Here is a 20313-nt window from a genome sequence, read left to right on the forward strand (position 1 = left end):
GGTGGATTTTTGTTGAACTTCGTCCTGAAGTGTCGTTGCACTGTTATGACTGACTGATGTGAGCGCATTTCAAGCACGACATACGCTTTCTCGGCTCCTGTCGCCATTTTGTCTCACTGCGCTCTCGAGCGCTCTGGCGGCAGAAACCTGAAGTGCGGCTTCAGCCGAACAAAACTTTATGAGTTTTTCTACGTATCTGTAGTGTGTCGTGACCATATGTCAACGAATGGAGCTACAGTGAATTTATGAAATCGCTTCAATCATTTGTAGTAGCCCTGCATATGCCGCCGGCCAGGGTGGCCGAGCGGTTCTAGGCGCGCAGTCCGGAACCGTGCGACTGCTACGGTCGCAGGTTCGAATCCTGCCTCGGGCATGGATGTGTGTGATGTCCTTAGGTTAGTTAGGTTTAAGTAGTTCTAAGTTCTAGGGGACTGATGACCACAGCAGTTGAGTCCCATAGTGCTCAGAGCCATTTGAACCATTTGAACCTGTATATGCCGAAATCTCGGCAAGAGAAGGATAATGATCGCTGGTTGCTGTTGTTATCATATCACAACCTCTGACATTATGAAGAGTTTGGCCAGGATGAACTGCACTAGTCTCTGCCGCTTTGAAACGTCGGCAGCATCCGTTTCTCAAAAACCTGTAGATCGCAAAAATTATAGGACAGAGACTCGCGGACACACAGAACTAGGTGTGCGATAATAACAACACAGGCCAGCGAAAAACTGTTTTTTCTTTGATAGCTGAATCCAAATCTAGCCTCAATTTTTTTGTATCAATTGATTCAAATGGCTCTAAGCACTATGGGCCTTAACGCCTGAGGTCATCAGTCCCCTAGACTTAGAACCAGTTAAGCCTAACTAACCAAAGGACATCACCCACATCCATGCCCGAGGCAGGATTCGAACCTGCGACCGTAGCAGCAGCGCGGCTCCAGACTGAAGCGCTTAGAACCGCTCGGCCACTCTGGCTGGCGAATTCCTAAGTGAGCAAACTGCTGAGGTCGTCGGTCCCTAGACTCACACACTACTTAAACCAACTTACGCTAAGAACAACACACATATGCTCGAGGGAGGACTCGAACCTCCGGCGGGAGGGGCCGCGCAATCCGTGAAATGGAGCTTCAAACCGCACAGCCAATCCGTGCGGCTCTCTCACTTCTGATACGACATCAGGACTGCTATAGCTTTTTTCTTCAAAGCATTGTCTTTGCCGATAAAGCTACGCTTAAGAACCACGGGCAGCTGAGTGTAAGACACGTGCTGGGATTCCTCACTGGTTGAGGCTGGTCGAATGGCAGAAGCAGCAAGGTGTGAACGTTTGGTGTGGGACTTGTGTAGACTAAGTGATTGATTCTCACCTCATTGAAAAAACTTACAGGGTAAAACACACGCACAATTTCTTCCTCTCCTAGGGGAAGTACCGCCTGAAATACGCAGATGCGTAAGATAGCAGCAGGATGGTGTCCGGCTCGGTACTCGCTTGTGACTAGGACGGCGCTCACGCAGTTCTTTGCTAGTCCTAGACAGGACGCGGTGATCTTATCAGTTGCCCTGCACGTTCGCCTGGTTTGACGCCTGGGGTAAACTCAGAGGTGACGTCTGTACAGAACCTCCTATACAAAACTGAACACATCACGGTGTCATATGGTAACGAAGGGAACACTTCAGCCTGTATAGAAAGTCTTGCAGCAACCACAGCAAACGTGTACTGCAGCAGATGGTTGACATTTTGAGAACTTGATAACACAAATGGAATTTGAATGACTACATTTTTTTGTGATTTCCTTTCGTGTTGCTGACGTAATTTTGCGCTGTAGGGCGAATCTTGATGTTCCACTCATGATGCGAACATATTAGTTAATAATCTTTAAATATGAATTTCCTGTTTCACAGAATAGATTCCACTTCTGACGTGCATCTTCCTTTCGATCTTCTAGCAGAGACAATAGCAGAAGTTTCACCGTAGTTGTGCATCATCTTCAGATGCTACGTCTTTTCCTTTCCGCTTGGTGTGTCGGCCAACCACAAGCAGTCAAATGTAATTAATATCAGTTTTAAATCCAACTTTTCTTCATTACTCCACTGTCTGAAGGAGACACTCTTAGCTACGTACAGCTGGAGCACCCATGAACTTGAACCCACAGGTCCGCATAATTTTTTGAAAGAACATACAGCCATTTCACTGTATATTACTGTATCTTTCCTGTGTAAGATCTAGATTTCGGTTTTTACGCCATTATCGAGTAAAATTCTGAATGTTCTTAGACTATTAACACGTCAGATTTGGTAAAGTTGGCCCAAAGCATGTAACCAAAACTTGCACATGCCTTGAAGATGTAACTACTAAAGTTATTTACATCTTAAAGCCATGTTCTAGTCTTAGTTACCTGCTTTGGGCTGACTTTACCAGATATTATATGTTAGTTTTGTAAACATCAACAACTTCCGCATAAAACAGCAATCGGTGTTATGTTCAAACCACATAAAGCCTAATTTCTAAATATTGTAATTTCTCCGAAACTATGTCAGATTTTGAAGGGTGTAAAGCCTTTGAATTCACATCTAAAATCACATAAACTTAAAGGCTGCCAGTTCACCTACACATCTAGGAACTAGAATGACGAATAATTAAAATTTGTTACCTTCCACTATGAATGTAGATGCACCAATGACTGTGATATGAGTTTCAAAAATAATGGAGCACAGCAATCAGTGGTCCTTTTCTTCCACGTTTTACTAAAGTAAGTGTAGATTTCGACTAGTGCCTAGCACTTCGTTTTTGGGGAGGGGGGTGGGGTTCATCATTCACCTAACTAGTTTGATGCCGCCCGCCACGAATTTCTCTCCTGTGCCGACCTCTTCATCTCAGAGTAGCCCTTGCAACCTAAGTCCTCAATCATTTGCTGGATGTATTCCAATTTCTGTCTTCCTCTACAGTTTTTGCCCTCTACAGCTCCCTCTAGTAACATGGAAGTCATTCCCTGACATCTTAACAGATGCCCTCTCATCCTGTCCCTTCTCCTTGTCAGTGTTTTCCACGTATTCCTTTCCTCTCCGATTCGGCGCAGAAACTCCTCATTCCTTATCTTACCTAGCGACTATCAATGCACTATTTCATATTTTCAATACATGTCCCCGTACGACAGGTCCCTATTGTTCAGACTTCTGTCACAGTTCATTCAAGAAATTTAGATTGGGACGATCACATACCTAAAGTTGTTGTGGGAAGACAAACCAAAGACTGCGTTTTATTGGCTGAACACACATAGAATGCAAAAGATATGCTACAGGGACTGCCTACACAACGCTTGCTCGTCCTTTGCTTGAGCACTGCTATGCAGTATAGGGTCCTTACCAAATTAGATTGACGGAGAACCTCTAAAAAACTACGGAGAAGGGCAGTTCGTTTTATATTATCGCGAATTAGAGGAGCGAATGCCACGGATATGGTAAAAACATTCTCCTCTTGTAACGCCGGAAATGCATATCCTCCTATTTCCATCTATTCTACTGTAGATTTTCCCTTATTTTGTTACCTGAAGATATGACATTTCTCTGTCTTTATTATGTAATTGTTTTACTATTCGTGTATATATATTTATTTATGCATTTATGTCGATGTAGCCGGCCGAAGTGGCCGTGCGGTTAAAGGCGCTGCAGTCTGGAACCGCAAGACCGCTACGGTCGCAGGTTCGAATCCTGCCTCGAGCATGGATGTATGTGATGTCCTTAGGTTAGTTAGGTTTAACTAGTTCTAAGTTCTAGAGGACAAATGACCTCAGCTGTTGAGTCCCATAGTGCTCAGAGCCATTTGAACCATCATTTATCTCGATGTATAATTGGTTTGTTTTGTAAATATTACTTGTATTTTTACGCTGAGTCTGGCCTAGGGAAAACTATGCTATCGAACGATTACATTGATAGGTCGTGTGGAGAACCAAAGTGTTTAGGATCTTTGGTAGTTTTAACTCGGCCGCATGGAGCGCGAGCGGAGCAGAGTCTGGCTGGAGTGGTGCAGTGGAGCAGGTGTGTTGAGTGACGCTCCCGCGAGTTGCCGCGCTTTCGGGGTTTGGCAGCATGTAACTGCGCTCGACTTGCTATGGTAGTTTCTGGCACGGTGTCGCGGACGGGAAGCATTAGCTGGCGCACATCAAGAGCCCGTTTTCGCCTGGTGACCGTGTCGAGAAGAAGGCTAGCCAACATCCAGCTTCTGAAACAGCGACGACCGGCAATGAGTGACTGTCGCCACCTCCCCGATCGACGACTGCAAACCTTCAATCAACCAACAAGGAAGACTGAAAGCACGTAAAGTTTTAGAACTGTATGGCAGACCTCAGCTTTTCAGACTGTTGCATCACAAAATACAGCAACTTAGCGTGAACCTTTGTTGCTCGTTGTCCCAATTGCATTACCAAGCAGGGTCCCTTCCTTTTCCAAAATGAACCCGAGTGTCGAAATTCAGACGCCAGCGTTGAAGTAATATCATTCCATTTCTCTGCTTTAATTTCAAAGTTCAGTTAAAGTATTCATAGCTGGCTACAATATTTAGATTACACAAGCACAAATTAAGAGTGCGAGTTTTGTTACCATATTGTAGCTTACCTGTGACTGCAGCTCAGCTTGGTACGTACTAAATTCTACTATTGTTAACTGTTCAGAATCATTTAATTCAAGTTCAAAGTGAAATCTCTTATTTGTAAATTGCGTAGATTCAAGTAGCTTTTGAAATGATTGTTGAGGTAGCCCAAGACTCACATTATTTTACTGAATTTCGTAGTGCTTCAGAAACAAAGCTCACTGTTAATTTCAGTCACTAAATTAACTTTCAATTTTCCGGTTTTATTAATTCTTTTGCTAAATTAAGTCAGAGTGTAGCGAAATTTATTACTTCTGACAAACATTCAGTTTTCACACAACACGTATCAACCTTCAGTTGCCACGCTTCTAGTGCTAATTATATGTGTAATAACCTTTCTTTTTCAGTTACTATAGTAATTGTCCATAGGACTGGCGACCGTAATTTCCCCCAAATCTCAAATATCTAATTACCGCTAGTTAATTGTTAACGTAACGGCCGCACGTTTACTTTCTTTATTAACTTTACCCCTTTTCAAAATTAATTTCCACCAGTTTCATTTGCATTTTTCCTTTCATTTAGATGTAACCCTTTCCTCCCTCTTTACCGACACATTAACTTCGGTGACGATTGCTTTTCCCAAATTTCCATTAGGTACACGCGGTTTAATTTTTCACTGTCATTAAGGTCAATAAGTAGAGGGGGAGGTTACAGTCTGTATGCAAAAATATTTTGGGGGTGCTCACTCACACAGGCGCCAAGTAGCAAGACAAGTCAGCGCTCGCATGGAAACATTCAAATTTCCGTTTTCCCAGGCGCTGTTAGCGTGGAGAACGGTAGACAAATGGTGTGTGTGTCTCTCGATAACACTCTGCCAGGCACTTAAGTGTGAATCGCACAGTAGTCACGTAGATGCAGATACGATACTAGCAGGAGAAATTGTCGGAGTTCTGTTCGAATAGGCGAAGTTGATATCGCCGTCTCCGTAATTAGTATAGGTACTAAGAAAGATGTGCGTCGTTTACCGACTACTTTCTGACACTTTATTTGGGTGAAAACAGTGTTACGACATCTTACACGGTTCAGGAATTTACGAGGAGGCAGCGCAGCTGAATCACCTTCACCTTTGTACAGAATCGCTTTTCCGCAGCAAATATTCCTGTATTCGACTAGAATAGAGCGCTCCTCACTCCTGTTTACAAACTGGCCAACAGACTGTCTGCCTGTTTCAGAATTCTACAGAATATTCTAAACAACATTATGACGTTCCTGGAGCAAAGCGCGGAATGAAAGATGTTGGACAGTGGTAGAGAAACTAGAAAATCTGAAAAGGGAAATGCAAAGGTTCAATCTCGATACAGTGAGGATCAGTGATGTGAAATGGAAAGGAGATAACGACAGACGAATACAGGTTAACACCAATAGCAACAGAAAATGGTGTAGAGGGAGTAGGATTCGTTATGAATAGGAAGGTAGAGCAGGAAGTGAGTTGCTGCGAACAATTCGGTGTAGGGTTGTTCTCATAAGAATCGACAGCAAACCAACACTGAAATAGATAGTTCAGGTACACACAACGAGTTCGCAAGCAGTAGATAAAGAGAGAGACAAAGTTTATTAGGATACTGATATGGTAATTCAGTATGTCAAGGAAGCTGAAAATCTAAGAACCATTGGAGATTGGAACGCGGATGTGGGGAAAGGAGTAGAAGAAAGAGTTACGGGAGAATATGGGCTTGGTAGTAGGGATGAGAGAAGTTCTGCAACAAATTTCAGGTAGTAATAGCGAATACTCTGTTCAATATCACAAGCGGAGGAGGTGTACTTGGGAAAGGCCAGGAGATAGAAGGTACTGGATGGTAAGGCGTACTCAGCAGCAGATATACAGGGTTATTACAAATGATTGAAGCGATTCGACAGCTCTACAATAACTTTATTATTTGAGATATTGTCACAATGCTTTGCACACACATACAAAAACTCAAAAAGTTTTTTTAGGCATTCACAAATGTTCGATGTGTGTCCCTTTAGTGATTCGGCAGACATCAAGCCGATAATCAAGTTCCTCCCACACTCGGCGCAGCATGTCCCCATCAATGAGTTCGAAAGCATCGTTGATGCGAGCTCGCAGTTCTGGCATGTTTCTTGGTAGAGGAGGTTTAAACACTAAATCTTTCACATAACCCCACAGAAAGAAATCGCATGGGGTTAAGTCGGGAGAGCGTGGAGGCCATGACATGAATTGCTGATCATGATCACCACCACGACCGATCCATCGGTTTTCCAATCTCCTGTTTAAGAAATGCCGAACATCATGATGGAAGTGCGGTGGAGCACCATCCTGTTGAAAGATGAAGTCGGCGCTGTCGGTCTCCAGTTGTGGCATGAGCCAATTTTCCAGCATGTCCAGATACACGTGTCCTGTAACGTTTTTTTCGCAGAAGAAAAAGGGGCCGTAAACTTTAAACCGTGAGATTGCACAAAACACGTTAACTTTTGGTGAATTGCGAATTTGCTGCACGAATGCGTGAGGTTTCTCTACCGCCCAGATTCGCACACTGTGTCTGTTCACTTCACCATTAAGAAAAAAATGTTGCTTCATCACTGAAAACAAGTTTCGCACGGAACGCATCCTCTTCCATGAGCTGTTGCAACCGCGCCGAAAATTCAAAGCGTTTTCGCACGGAACGCATCCTCTTCCATGAGCTGTTGCAACCGCGCCGAAAATTCAAAGCGTTTGACTTTGTCATCGGGTCTCAGGGCTTGTAGCAATTGTAAACGGTAAGGCTTCCGCTTTAGCCTTTTCCGTAAGATTTTCCAAACAGTCGGATGTGGTACGTTTAGCTCCCTGCTCGCTTTATTCGTCGACTTCCGCGGGCTACGCGTGAAACTTGCCCGCACGCGTTCAACCGTTTCTTCGCTCACTGCAGGCCGACCCGTTGATTTCCCCTTACAGAGGCATCCAGAAGCTTTAAACTGCGCATACCATCGCCGAATGGAGTTAGCAGTTGGTGGATCTTTGTTGAACTTCGTCCTGAAGTGTCGTTGCACTGTTATGACTGACTGATGTGAGTGCATTTCAAGCACGACATACGCTTTCTCGGCTCCTGTCGCCATTTTGTCTCACTGCGCTCTCGAGCGCTCTGGCGGCAGAAACCTGAAGTGCGGCTTCAGCCGAACAAAACTTTGAGTTTTTCTACGTATCTGTAGTGTGTCATGACCATATGTCAATGAATGGAGCTACAGTGAATTTATGAAATCGCTTCAATCATTTGTAGGACAGCTGTAAAGAGAACAATCACATACATATCTACAAGGAAGTTAACTGCCAACAAACCTTGCGCAACAAGTGAGATACTGTGCTGCAGCTCATCGACGACAGAAGGGAGCAGAACAACGTTCAGGGAAAGACAGGACTAGAGCAATATAAATCAGTCAGGAATGAGATAAATAGGAAGTGCGGGGAAGCCAAGGCCAAATGGTTGCTGGAAAAATGTGAAGGAATCGAAAAAGAAATGATTGTCTCAAGAACTAGCTCAGTATATAGAAAAGACGATACAGCCTTCGGTAAAATTAAAAGCAAAGGTCCTAACATTAGAAAGAGAGTGTGTAGATAGGTGGAAAGGGTACACTGTGAGCGTCTATGTGGGGGAGGTCGTATCTGATGACACAGGAAGAGGAAAGAGGAGTCGACAGGGAAGAGAGACAGTATATGTTTCAGTATTAGAGTCAGAATTCAAAAGAGCTTTGGAAGACTTGAGGTCAAATACGGCAGAAGGGATACCCAAATTCCCGAAGATAGCAAAGGCAGATAGGTGCGAAAACTACCACACAGCCAGCTCAACATCATTAACAATTCACGCATCCAAGTTGCTGACAAGATTAATATAAGCATCTGTTAAATGACGATCAGTTTTCCTTTAGGAAAGGTAAAGGCAATAGAGAGGTAGTCTTGACGTTGCGGTTGATAATGGAAGCAAGACCGAAGGAAAATCAAGATACGCTCATAGGATTTGTGGATCTAGAAAGAGTTTGACAATTGAAATGGTGCAAGATGCTAGTAAGGCAAAAGGAGGTACAAGGTACAATATGTACAAGAACCGCGAAGGAACAATAAGAGTGCAAGACCAGGAACCGAAGAAGCAACGACGGAAATTAAAGGAAGGTTCAAGAGTGGTATTAAACTGAAGGGTGAAAGGACATCAACGATAAGATTCTCTGACGACATTGGTATTGTTAGTGAAAGTGAAGAAGAATTGCAGCAGTAGTGAACAGTCTAATGAGTACGGAATATGGACTGCGAGTAAACCGGAAGAAGACAAAGGTAATAAGATGTAGCAGAAATGAGAGCAGTGATGAGGAAGTTAAAGAATTCTTCTGCCTCGGAGGCAAAGTAATTCATGACGGACGAAGGAAGGAGGACATGAAAAACAGACTAGCAGAGGCGAAAAAGGCATGCATCGTCAAGTCTACTGGTATCTTGTCTTAATCTGAGGAATAAACTTCTGAGAATGTACGTTTGGGGCACACCAGCGTATGGTACTGAAGTAAGAGCTGTAGGAATACCGGAAAAGAAAAGAAACGACGTACCCGGGATGTCGTGTTACAGAAAAGTGTTGAAAATTAGGTGGACTGGCAAGGTAAGGAATGACCAAATTCTCCGCAGAACCGACGGAAAAAAACTTGTGGAAAACACAGACAAGAAGTAGGTACAAGATGATAGGACGTGTTAAGGCATCAGGCAATAATCTCCGTGGTACTAGAGTGAGCTCTAGATGGTGGAAACTGTACGGGAAGACAGAGAATGGAACGTATTCAACATATAACTGAGGACATTGGTTGCAAGTGGTCCTCTGAGATAAAGATACTGGCGCAGGAGAGTAATTTGTAGTGGTCCGAATCAAACCAGTTAGAATCAGCAAGGATTCAGGAAACAGCGACTCTTGCGAAACACATCTTGCTTTATTCATGCGCACACGTTGAAAACACGGATACACTTGAACAGGTAGATTACGTCTTCGTGGAATGACGAGGCGTTCAATACTGTAGTAGATTGTCTGAGACTAATCAAAATACCATCATACAGAGTGTCGTCGGAAACATGCGGTTGGTTCGAGGAATATTTTACTAAAAGAACCCATTGCGTTAGAACGGACGGCGAATGTTCCAGAGAAACAGAGGCTACGTCGATTTGTTCCGATGTCCTGAATATACGAGGTGTTTGACGAACGAAAGGGGGCGAGCGGAGGACAGTGAAGCAAGCAAATAATACGAGTAAACACAGGTCCGGAAAGCAATGGTTTTTTGAAACAGGTGCAGTCATGCTATTGTTACAGCACTGTTAGTATCTACAGCTACTTTCAATTCGAAACGCGGCAATTGAAGCGTATGTGAGAAAGCGATAAACTGCCCTCCTTTCATTTTATCTTCCTTCCAGATATTTGAGAACTAGCAAATAGCGTTTCGAAAACAACTCGCTAATACTATGGCATACCAAGTCCCTCGAATTGAACCCATTGGATCTTTCCTCTGTAGTGTTTAAAAGCTTTAGTGTACTCCAGCCTTGCTGAAAGTGTCGATTAACTCTGGGATCGCATTATGGATGGCTGTCAATGCATTCGCAGCACGTCTGGGATATTTGAACGTGTGCGGGCATCGGCTTGGAGAAAAGCTGAAGCCTGCTTCACGGCGAATGACGTTATTTCGCGAAAGCCACTGTTTCCCGGGCCTACGTTTATTGAGATTATTTGCTTGTTTCATTGACCTCCCCCTCCCCCCGTTTTATTTGTAACTATAATACCATGTACTGGTATATATAAATGCATATACTCCTGGCGTGACTAGCGGAGGGTATACGTCATTCGCATTATTGAAATATTCACGCAGCTTTCATCTCGATGTGAACGCTGTACCAATACCGTGTGTTCTTAGCATTCCGTGGACAGCGTGGCCGTTTTTAGGGGGGGGGGGGGGGGGGGAAACTTGGCCTTTAGTTGGTTCTTCACAACCGTTGAGAATGTCTTCACAGAAGGAGTCAAAATATGAGGATATATCAAAAAGTTTCCTTTTGAGAGCGTTGCTGCAGCGTATATGCGACGTATCGCTACCCCGATGCGGGTGTATAAGCACCGACACGTAGACAATGGCTTTAATGTGGGAGTTGTCTTTCTCACGTGCGTTAGGTTAATGTGGAAACGTGAACTATGGCGACGTTATTACGAAATGGGTCCAAACAGGACCAACGAACTGTTATTCTTTTCTTGGCAGCTGAAGGACAAATACCGTAGGCGCCTACTGATGGACGAAGAAGTAGTATAAGTCAGCATGTCTCTCAAAAACCGTCGTCGTGGAATGGTGCGACAAGTTCCGTGCTGATCGCGATAACCCACGGCTCCGTATCGCATATGTCGTAACGCAGAAGTTTCGCCAACTCACGTGGGAAAGACTGGAGTACCTGCCCTATGCTCCTTACCTCTCCCCATGCGATTATTACGTCTTCGGTCTCTTAAAAAGCCTCGGAGGGAAGACGATTCCTGTCGGACGAGGATTAGCAGCAGGCACTTAGGAAATTATTCACAAAGAAGGGCACGGTATTTTTACCAAATGGGTATCTTATGATGAGTCGGTTGTACGTTTGTCTGAATGTTCGCAGCGATTTTGCCCTATTAGCATACCGATTCTGGATTGTACGGCCCTCGAATCGAAACTTTTCGCCCGGCCCTTATACGAAGGTTGGAACTTTCATGGTGGCAAACATTTATTTACAGCTCATACAAAATAGATACGTGTTTCAAAGTTTTACTGATCTTCAAAGTAGTCACCAGCATTGTGTATAACCCGTTGCCAGCGATGTGGAAGTCGTACGATACTCTTAGCAGTGCCAGTTGTGTTGACAGTTCGAGCGGCGCGGTCTATTGCCCGACGAATTTGTAGCAGTTCTGAAGCGAATGCTGTGAAGTGTTTCCTTCAGCTTAGAAGTCGTGTTGAACTCACGAGGACTTAAGTCAGGGGATTGCAGTAAGTAACATTCGCGAAATGGCCGTACAGGAAAATCCCCACTTCATCGCTACCTCAGAGATGCTGTGTCCTAACGCAGCTGCGCCGACTGTAACACCACGTTCAAACCCACTTAAATCTTGATAACCTGCTATTGTAGCAGCAGTAACCGACCTAACAACTGCGCCAGACACTTGTCTTACATAGGAGTTGCCCACCGCTGCGCCGTATTCTGCCCGTTTACGTATCTCTGTATTTGAATACTTATGCTTTCGCGAGTTTCTTTGGCGTTTCAGTGTGTTATCGACCTCCGAAGATGTCTTGCACGAGTAGGCGAAACATGTTTGATAGATAGAAATGAAACGTGTGGGTGCAACAGATGGAATTTTTTCTTATTTACATGCGATGAATAGGGCCCGTGTTTTTATTACCTAAAAAACAGAAACATGCAAGCATTTATGACCTAAAACTTATATAAATATGTCCTTAAAAAATAAAATATGAATTAATAGAAGTTTATTTAAAGCATTCTTGTTTGCTTATTCAATTTTTTTATTCACCTTGAAGTAATACAAAATTCACTTCTCAAAATATTGATAAGTATAGTTCTTTCTTTCTGTAGGGTCTGCGGCTAACTTGCACCTATTTTTTGAATGTCTGAATGTTTTATTTTCTAAACACAAAGTACAGTGAAAAGATTATCTATCGAAACAGTAAAACAACGTTTTTATTTCTACATAGTATTTAAAGCGTTTCACATTATTTAATACCGTATGCCAATCTTCAGTGTCTGCAAAGTTGCACTGGATCACAGGGTGCATCTTCAGGTTTTCATTGTCAAAGATTTACGGTTGTCGCTGAAGATAGTTTTGTACCTGGAAAAACCTCCTCTCCACTTCGAAAGACGTCAATGGAGCGTATTTGCAGGCAGCCAGGTCACTGCAATTCAGCTCTGTTTCAGTATCTTCAAATGTTGCGGCATTCCCTGAAAGACTGTCACTAATTTTGCACATTGTAGAACATCCAGGATTCAGTTGGAGAACACTTTGCAATTTGGTTTGCACTTTGTCAGCCACATGACCACGAGCTCTACCCAACTCACTCTGCACATGTTGCACAATACTCAGGGCCCCACATAGCTGGGTGCCAACAGCTTACAGTCGTTTGATGGCTTTTGATATCACTGAAAAATTGGCGTTGATGTATGCCGAGTTTCGAGACCATGTATCTGTAAAACTTCTTTCACAATTTTGATAGCACTTGATTCATCGCTGTCAAGCTCACAGAAGATTGTCTTTATGTGGGTGTAGTTGGTGCAGTAATACTCAGCAGCATTAGGCCAAGAATCCCATCGTGCAAGAACAGGTTTAGGTGGGAGGGGCGTTGAAAGTGCTTCTTTCTTGAATTTCTGCACCCGTAGCGGAGCCTGCACATTGATTTTCTTGCCACAGGAAATTAATTTGTCCACGTCAGGTTCAAAAATGGCTCTGAGCACTATGGGACTCAACTGCTGAGGTCATTAGTCCCCTAGAACTTAGAACTAGTTAAACCTAACTAACCTAAGGACATCACAAACATCCATGCCCAAGGCAGGATTCGAACCTGCGACCGTAGCGGTCTTGCGGTTCCAGACTGCAGCGCCTTTAACCGCACGGCCACTTCGGCCGGCTGTCCACGTCAGGGTAATTCGATCGCACCTCTTCGGCAACTCTATGCAACGCATGTGAAAGGCAAGTGGCGTACACCATACTGGGGTAGAGAATCTGAAGCCCTTCAGCTGCTTTAGCCATATATGAAGCACCATCTGTTCCAAGCAGCAAAACGTTCTCTCTTTTCACACCATCCAGCCACAGTAGCTTCAAAGAGTTGTAAAAAAAAATCACTCGTCGAATTGTTTACTCTATCGAGAACTTCACACGTTAGTAGGAACATATCTCCACGGCCATCAAATTTTAGAACACCAACAACAACTTCTGTAATATATCACCCACTAATATCCGTAGTTTCATCAATCGAAAGCCAGATCTTTTGCTCAGCAATAGTAATTCGTATTTTGTTGAGCACATCATTGTAGCATACGGATGAATAGCTCTTTCTCAGTGTAGTTTCATCTGGAACTGGATGTGTTGTGTGCTTCTCAAAGAACCGTCTGAAGCGTGGATTCTTCAGCTTTTCCAATGGGATGTTGCAGGGCACCATCATCTCACACAAATCCTTGCCCAATGATTGCACGGTTAACGATTCACCTGTCCGTTCAAATAACAGCGTTTGTCTGCTGTTATTTTTCAGCACTTCGTTTCACACAGCTGCTTTGTTTAGCAGTATTACAGTGTTGTTGCACATTAAAGCGCTTTTCTGCACTAACTTTAACTTCACACAATTTACAAAATAATATTTTCGCATCAGTACTAAAGAACTTCTCTACAAATTCTCTAACATATCCCCGAAACTTCACGCTGTCGGAGCACTTTGGTTTAGACTTGTTGAACAAGGCAAAGGCTGTATTCAAACTGGTTACTGGGAACACCTGTGCGACTGCGGTGATTATTACGGCCTTTGTTGGCTCTTAAGAGCGTATTGTCGACTCTGCGCAACAATGTTTTATGTTCGCGAAGCGACTGTTGTGGTACACCGATTTTCTGCTACAGTCCTGAGAAATAAAGATTTGTACTAATTTATCTGTTTATCTTTCATAATAGCACGTTAAATATTGTCTCGTGAGCAACATATTCATTTTTTTCATTCGTGCGCCCCTTAAGATACGAGAAAAACGGTATTTTTGGCAAAATTTGACGGAAATATGACCTATTACAGTAAAAGTTAGCCGCAATACGACCTATTACTAAAATTTGTTGAAATATGACTTTATACGCACAATCAAAACACATTTTTCGACATTAAAATGCCTAGATTTGTGTGTAAATTTTTCTAAAATTCACTCCATAGTTCAGAAAGACATATGACTTGTCGTTAAAATCCGGGCCCTAATTTTGAAGCACAAACTAAATTTAATTCGGGAATGCGGAAAACGGTGACAGGAGCCTCGAACTTGTGCGAGATGATTACTCCACCGGAAGATAATGCTGCCTCAAACCAGTACGGCCCCTATGTACCAGTGCTCAAGACAACCGTCCAGACTGACATTTGACCAGCTCTTAATCATGGTAGGAGGTTCTAGTGGCCATTGCATCGAAGATAGAAATCTTCTTGATTAGTAGACCATGTCACGTATATTTTAAAACGTCCCTTTCGAAGTTCGACTTCCGACTCCCATTCCCGGGACACCTCCAGAAGACTTCAGGTGCCCGCAGTTGGCAGTTCATCCAGCCCGGAGCACCATCCCGCTACACGAAACTGACGATTCCAGAAGACGATCCCAGTACACGAGTCTTCTCAGGTAATCCCGAGGTGTCTCCGGCCGGCTGTTGTCAGCCGGGAAGGCCAGCTCACAGGCGACTGCTGAACATCTCTGAACAGTATCCCAGCAGAGGTGCCGAAACGCCGGAAACAAACTCAAGTGGAACATCCGTTTCCACTTGAACCTCCCCAGCGCCGTCCGCCGGATTGCTGCCGCGTCACTCAGGCGAGACCCTACGGCCGGCGCTGTTGGCATCGTCAGTTCTGCTGTGTGGTTGCCAAACGGCGTGACGATTTGGAGAGAGGGAGGGGGAGTGAGGGGGGGGGGGAGGGTGCTGGTGGCGTTACAAGCGCCAGTGGGACGGGAAGGGGTGCGGAGCGGAGCGGCGCTCCGGTCATCGATCGCGGAGGGCCGCCGCTGCGGCCGGCCAGCCAGCCAGCGAGGGTCACCTTGCCGCGTGCCGACCCTTCCCTGGGCCCCGTGCTCCTCACCACTCATCACTCTCAGCTCTCGCCCCGTAGACACTTCTGGCCTTTCCATCTCCAAATAGAGGGTGGCAGAGGCTGAACAGCACGTTAAAAAAAATACAAGGAACGTAGAGCTCTCCTCAACACAGTGCTTCACTGGGCACGGCCCTGACGGATGCCCCAAGCTCAAACGGGCTCATCTAAATGTACATTTACACTGGCGCGCAAAATTAAGGTCGAAAGTAACTTTTAACGCGGCTTGTCGTGGCCAAATAACATAGCTCGATGAAACTTGGACCGTACACAGAAAGACTTATAAAGGTCTAGTACAAAAGGTAGCTCAAAGAAGTAGGCAATGAGACGAATAGTAATGACACTTTGATTCAAAGACAATAATTACGAGGCTAAGTCAGTTACACTACTGGCCATTAAAAAAGCTACAGACGCGAAATTTAACCGACAGGAAGAAGATGCTGTGATATGCAAATGATTAGCTTTTCAGAGCATTCACACAAGGTTGGCGCCGGTGGCGACACCTACAACGTGCTGACATGAGGAAAGTTTCCAACCCATTTCATATACACAAGCAGCAGTTGACCGGCCTTACCTGGTGAAACGTCGTTCTGATGCCTCGTGTAAGGAGGAGAGATGTGTACCATCACGTTTCCGACTTTGATAAAGGTCGGATTGTAGCCTATCGCGATTGCGGTTTATCGTATCGCGACATTGCTGCTCGCCTTGGTCGAGATCCAATGACTGTTAGCAGAATATGGAATCGCTGGGTTCAGGAGGGTAATACGGAACGCCGTACTGGATCCCAACGGTCTCGTATCACTAGCAGTCGAGATGACAGGCATCTTATCCGCATGGCTGTAACGGATCGTGCAGCCACGTCTCGATCCCTGAGTCAACAGATGAGGACGTTTGCAAGATAACAACCATCTGCAGGAACAGTTCGACGACGTTTGCAGCAGCATGGACTATCAGCTCGGAGACCACGGCTGAGGTTACCCATGACGTTGCATCACAGAGCGCCTGCGATGGTCTACTCGACGACGAACCTGGGTGCACCAATGGCAAAACGTCATTTTTTCGGATGAATTCAGGTTCTGTTTTACAGCATCGTGATGGTCGCATCCGTGTTTGGCGACATCGCGGTGAACGCACATTGGAAGCGTGTATTCGTCATCGCCATACTGTCGTAACACCCAGCGTGATGGTATGGGGTGCCGTTGGTTACACGTCTCGGTCACCTCTTGTTCGCACTGACGGCACTTTGAACAGTGGACGTTACATTTCGGATGTGTTACGACCCGTGGCTCTACCCTTCATTCGATCCCTGCGAAACCCTACATTTCAGCAGGATAATGCACGACCGCATGTTGCAGGTCCAGTACGGGCCTTTCTGGATACAGAAAATGTTCGACTGCTGCCCTGGCCAGCTCATTCTCCTGATCTCCTACCAACTGAAAACGTCTGGTCAATGGTGGCCGAGCAACTGTCTCGTCACAATACGGCAGTCACTACTCTTGATGGATTGTGGTATCGTGTTGAAGCTGCAAGGGCAGCTGTACCTGTACACGCCATCCAATCTCTGTTTGACTCAATGCCCAGGCGTATCAAGGCCGTTATTACGGCCAGAGGTGGTTGGTCTGGGTACGGATTTCTGAGGATCTATGCACTTCTTGGTGTAGCAATTTTAATGGCCAGTAATGTATTATCCGCAAAGTCGCTATAATATTTTATTGTAATCAAACAGGAAACTTACAAGAATATCATTTTTCGACATAGTCTCCTTGCGTTTCAACGAACTTGGTCCATCGTTGTACAAGTTTCCTGATACCCTCATCGAAGAAGGTTCTCGGTTGAGCCGCGACCCAGGAATGCACCGCTTCTTTCATTGCTTCGGCCGAGGCAAATCGACGGTCCCTTAATGCCTGTTTGTACCAAACAAGTGATGGTCAGAACCGGAAAGATCGGGGCTTTATGGAGGATGATCTGGAGGGTTTCAGCAGTGTGGGCAGCAGTATGCGGTCGGGCATTGTCGTGCAACAACACAACACCTTTAGCCAGCAATCCTCGGCGTTTGCTTCCAATTGCAGGCTTCAGCCTGGCAGTAAGCATCTCACTGTATCGCACACTGTTTATTGTTCTGCCCCTTTCCCCATAATGTTCCAGTGCTGGACCTTGTGCGTCAGTTTTCCTGCGGAGGATTGGGTCTTGAACTTTTTTCTTGCACGGCGAATTTGGATGTCACCATTCCATACTCTGCCGTTTGCTCTCCGGCTCGTAATAACGGATCCATGTTACGTCACCAGTAATGATGTTGTCTAAGAAGTTGTCCCCTTCGTTACCATTGCGATCCAAATGTTTTTTGCAGACGTCCTAGCGCGTCTGTTTATGCAACTGGGTGAGTTGTCTTGGAACCCATCTTCCACAAACTTTATAAAACCGAAGTCTGTTGTGGATGACTACGTAGGCAGAACCGTGACTAATTTGCAGACGATATGCCACTTAGTCAATAGTTAATCGTCTAAGAGAATCATTTCACGTGAACGCTCAATGGTTTCTTCATTTGTGGCGGCAAACGGTCGTCCGGCTCCTTCATCGTGCCTAACACTTGTGCGACCATTTCGGAATTTTTCAGTCCATTAGTAGACACTCCGTTGTTGCAAAACACTGTTCCCGTATGTACCGAAAGTCTTCGATGAATTTCGGCCCCTGATACGCCTTCCGACCACAAAAAAACGGACCACTCAACGTGGCTCTTCTTTGGTGCACATAGACAGCGGAGGAGCCATGATTAACAGCACGGCGGCGATAACGAAACTAACCTAGCAAAGATATAACAACAAATAAACAAAGCATGCGTCATAAACGTAAAACGACAGTACTACCAAAATGAACAAAAATATAACTAAATTACGGATAATAATTGACTTATCCTCGTACATTTAAGTCACTGGGATTCATGATGGCCGCTGGACATTACAAACAGCAGGACAGGATTATAATGTGGTATATGATGAGCAAGGGCGACAATGCATGCTCCTATCCTGGCCGCAAGCCTGGCAAAGAGCTCATGAGGTAGGGCTTCCCATTCCTTCTTCAGTGCGGTCGACAGAAGTCTGCAGACTGGACAAGTAAGACCATTCGCCGAACATCCTCTCGTTGTACGACCTGTTCCACATCTGCTGCTCGATGCAGTCGAGGACTGTCGTCCATAAGAAAAACTGGGGAAGCAGTAAAGAGGTACCTTCATAGTAACGTTGACTGACGACCATCCCATGTTCAAGAAACAATTTGAGGTCAGTAAGCCCCTGTAACATTACACCCCCTCACACTGTAACACCAGCGCCACCAAAACGATCATTTACTACTATGTTCCTGCGTATATTACGCGTTCCAACCTCTCAACCAGATGGGACTAGATCCAGCTTTGTGGAACATTATCGTCGTAGTGGTGGAAGTGTCAAGCATTGGGGACGCGTAATATTGCTTGGGCCTACTGACTTCCAAATCTTCGAACACAGTACCCTCCCTGGTCAACGTTATTGTCACACTGTCCTACTGCCTCACGCGAGTGCTTTCACGCGTTCATTCGCCTCTGACTTCATTTTTTATGGATGGCAATACGCGACCGCATCGGACAGCGGATGTGGAGGAGCTCTTCGAACGAGAGGACACTCATGTAACTGAATGGCCTGCCCGCTTCCCCGACTTAAATCTTATGCGTCACGTGTAGGATGCATTAGGGGAACGTATGACAGCACGACCAACGGCCGTCCAGCAATGGTCAAGCGTGCTGGTGAAGGAGTGTAACGCTCTACAACAAGAACTCGTCATCAACCTAGTGGCTACCGCGCCAGTTCGTTGCATTGCCGCCCTTGCTGATCAATACCTTATAAACACTTTGCCGTCCGCAGGTATCGTACAAATTTATTCGCTTGGCGCCGGCCGCTTGTTACCTTTCCGCTGACGAGGAGCTTCAAACACATTAACTTTTCCGCGCCTTAATTTTTCTGAAAATCGTCTATTTTGCCATATCGTTCTACAAATTCGAATTTTCTTTTCAAGTAACTTCTCTGCAAGTTCTACACTGTTACAATACTTATCCATGCAGAGGTGATGCCACTTTCCATAAGAAGGTGTCGATAGTTTCATCACTGTTTTTGCTAAAGGTTGTGCAGCGCCGGAATATATCTTGAATGAGGAAATGTATCCCGTACTCGAATCACACATCATCCGAATGAGTATGCCATATTTCGTAATTTTCGACGGATTGTAAACTTTAAAATTTAACTGTTAACGCCACGGTATCATTCCTTCATCAACTGAGATGTTTTGACTTAGATTGAACGTTTCTTTAAAGTTTTTGGAAAAATAATTAATTACGGATTGCACTTTAAAATACCAGTCGTCATTATCCGGTTTATTATTGTTGTCGGAAAAATGCAAAAATTACAATATTTGTCTGAATCGGTTGCGGGACATCGTTTTGCGAGATATCGGTGTGTCTAGCAACGGATTTGTTGACCAGTAATCATCACTCCTTGCTTTTTTTACAATTTCCATAAGGATAGCAAGCCCAAACCATTTTCTAAGTTCGGGTCCCGTAACGTCGACAAATTTGACATTTTTTTGTCTATTCTCCTTGTATTGCAATTTTGACTGTCATAATTGTTAAGTTTCGTTGCTAATATATTCAAATAGATCGTTCCCAATATATAATTCTACGATATCCACGACGCTCTGTGTATCTTTGGGAAATATGTCTGGACCCGGAGAGTCTTCAAATTTATTACTGGTCCTCAGTAAATCATAGTCTGCCTTCTTCGCCTGATTCATCCGAACCAGTTGGCAACCGTAGCGTCCGCCGGATTCTTCTTCGAAGTATTTCACTATCTTCCGACG

This window comes from Schistocerca americana, chromosome 9, assembly GCF_021461395.2.
Source record: "Schistocerca americana isolate TAMUIC-IGC-003095 chromosome 9, iqSchAmer2.1, whole genome shotgun sequence".
Taxonomy (NCBI): domain Eukaryota; kingdom Metazoa; phylum Arthropoda; class Insecta; order Orthoptera; family Acrididae; genus Schistocerca; species Schistocerca americana.